The 3,123-nt window shown below is 36.0% G+C and overlaps 1 long non-coding RNA gene across 1 annotated transcript; it reads right to left on the bottom strand.

The window, feature by feature from the left end:
• On the bottom strand, positions 1,665–2,606 carry LOC110266565. Its single transcript, XR_002353979.1, has 3 exons — positions 2,354–2,606; positions 2,101–2,161; positions 1,665–1,776 (listed from the first exon to the last, which is right to left on the bottom strand). It is a non-coding gene; the product is annotated as an uncharacterized LOC110266565 (long non-coding RNA).

Below are 3,123 nucleotides of genomic sequence, written 5' to 3'. Positions count from 1 at the left end.
CTACAAGGAACCAATGATCTTTAACATTAATAGGTACGTATATCTGTGTCATTAGGTTAAATCATTTATTAGTTACAAGGATAAAAAGAGTTAATTATTTTTTTACCACAGTTGAAATAACTCATCAAGATAATCTATTACCTTAGAGAGGTCTTCAACCTTGCCCATAAAGTTTGTTTTGATGTATTCCATTTTTCCAACAGAAATATGTCGTTGTTGGAGTGCTATTTGCTACAAAATATTAATAATAACAAGAGTAATATGAAATCAAAGCTTAACCCAAACTATTTTGGGATAATAAATAAATAATAACCATAATCAAAAGCAAAATGATTTATGCCATTAGAAACTTACAGCAAAAGTGGTTGGGAGGAACCATTTTCCACTGTAACTGCAGCATGTTTCATAAGCATTGATGCCACCAGATTCAAAACTTACATTTGATGAGCCAGAAATTGTCAGTCATCAATCAAATTCCACAAAGTAAAAAAGGTATATCACATGAATTACTTCATGACTTACGTTATCTCCAACCTGATTTTTTGGACAAAGGGTCATCAATACTTCCCGACTTCCACAATAATGTTCATTAGGCACAAGAATCTCTCTATTAATAACAAATTGCAAGTTATATCTCATGAAATAAGTGTTTGATTCCAAATCTCCAAAATCAATAGAAGTGACCTACTTGGGGTCATAATCAGTTCCAAAGATATAGGCAACAATAGCCAACTCAGTCCCCGAAAACCATTTCCGATGTTAGCCTAAATGCCACCTCCAAGCACTATCAATTTGGATAGAAACATGTATAAGTATTTAAAACAAAGACACAGAGTACTTAATGCATCAGGATATATGGGAAAGAGGGGAATATTATCGTAGGCATCTCATCACCATATATGTTCACCAAATCATGGGATTCGTATAGCCATGGATGTCCTCGTTGTAGTTTAAAGTCTCCACGTGTGGGGATTTTCTTCTACAAAATCAACTTCTACGTCAGAGAGAATTTTTAACATAAAAAAATTGAAAAAATTAACGAATAGTCTCTTTCGCCTATTTAAATATTGTTTATAGATATTTCCTGTTCTTTTAAGAGTAAATCACAGGAATGTAGCGCCTTTGATTAAGTACTTATAATTGCTTAATTTAGTTATTTTTTTTCAATTTTGTCCTAAAATCTTGAAATCTGACTTTCATTTCATATTTTCCACATCAAATCATCAGCAAAAATTTAAATAAAATTGAAAGTGAGATGATGTTATCTACATACCAAAGCGGTTGATTGGTTTTTATTGTTATTTTTAGGATTTTGTGAATCAGAAAAGGGAAGTAAAACCTTTTTTTCTCCAGTGTTTTCAGTTTATTTAAGTCAAATACCCACGTCAGAAGATGAACATCCAAATTAAGCCAATTAATTGAGTTTCTAACCTTAATCAATTATGTTGCTTTCTGAACTTTGCGTTTAGTGGTACTCTTATGCCGTTTCAAGCCAGCGTTTTCGCTGATTTCATGATCACTCAACAGACCGGATGGTTTGCAATCTGGTTCGAGCTTTCAAGCCAAATGACACCTTGATGATTTTCGACACAATGGAGCCTTTTTTGCAATTGTATGAGCTATCATTGATGGAGGTGGCCCACTCACAGGAATATTCTCATCAGCATTAGCATCATCATCATGATGAGCAACAGATCTGGGTCCAGATGAAACAATAGACAGGATTGCATCGATCTTTTTTCCTTGGTCGCTTATTGTGGAGGATAAAGCACGTATCTCCTCAGCAATAATGGTTCGAACGAACCTCGTAAGGGAATCACTAAAAGAAGTCGTTTCCTTGAAATACAAATGAGAGCATCAGGAGATACACCAAATAGAAACTATAGAAATAAAAGTATATTTCATAACAACATCTAATGAGACAATAGAAATAGATTTCATCACATCTCTTTTGAAAACTCACCTCTCCAAATGGTAACATTAATTGTTGGAGTGCAATGATTCTATCCCCCGTCTTTTCTTTTATCACCTAAGGGACAAAAAATTAAAGGAAGTAGAAGAAAATAAAAATGATTTGAGATGTTCGTGTTCGAAGCATACCTCAATATTTTAGCTTGACAGCAATCTTTGCCCTGCTTTAACACAGTCTATCAACATTCAACTATTTCAAATGCCAAAAGAATCATGTAAATGATCCAGGGAGAAACTTTACTTTTGTTCTTCAAATAATTCAAGAAGAAAACTATTAAAACCTAAACCAATAAAACCATTACACATAAGAATAATAGAAAACCAGTAGCAAATAGACAGTATACAATAAAAATCCAGAAACATAATAACAAAGACCACCTACCTGAAGTGACTCGCGATGTTCTCTGGCAACCATGAGAGTTGACGAACAAGCACGAGAGCACCCAAGGGGACAAGGCTTCAGACTTCAGAGGCGAAGAGACTAAGCATGTGAGTAGAAGACTCCGACTAGAGAAGAACGCGAGCACAGCTCCTACGAGCAGAGATGAGTACCAACGCAGAAGAAGGAACAAGGCAAGCAGAGAGGAATATAGGTCCATGCCGTCAATGTTGCTAGTAGCCACCCTATCAACTGCATAGATTTGGAAATTTGCAAAAGGGGTTAGGGTTAGGGTTGGAGTTGGGCTTAGGGTTAGGATTAGTCATTCTGATGCAAAATTATTAGGATTTGGAATTGGAGTTTTCCCAAAGATTAAGGGAACTGCTTTAGTATTTACCATAGTTTGAAAGAAAAGGTAGATAATAAAAGTATTGTTCATATCCCTCTCCCGAGCACTGTTACCACAAATCCTATGACGTTTCCTCAGCTCTACACAAAATTCAGCATCCACGACAGAGACACACATTAGGACAAGGGAGTCCAGCCAATCGGACCAATCGGACGGAACTTTGGAAGACATCTCTACAACGTTATTGCGAGAAGACATGAGGCCAACTAATCCTACAAAAAGAAAAGAAGATTGGATTACTAAAAAACATCTCGGAGGAGGGGCAAAGCAACTCGACTAATATGATACAGACGAACAAACAGAAAAGAAAAACCCCAAGACTCAAACCAAAGTCCTGGGACATCCTTGGGAGGTAGTGACAAAG

The sequence above is a fragment of the Arachis ipaensis genome, chromosome B09 (genome assembly GCF_000816755.2).
Source record: "Arachis ipaensis cultivar K30076 chromosome B09, Araip1.1, whole genome shotgun sequence".
NCBI lineage: Eukaryota > Viridiplantae > Streptophyta > Magnoliopsida > Fabales > Fabaceae > Arachis > Arachis ipaensis.
This window is presented reverse-complemented; position numbering and strand designations above follow the sequence as displayed.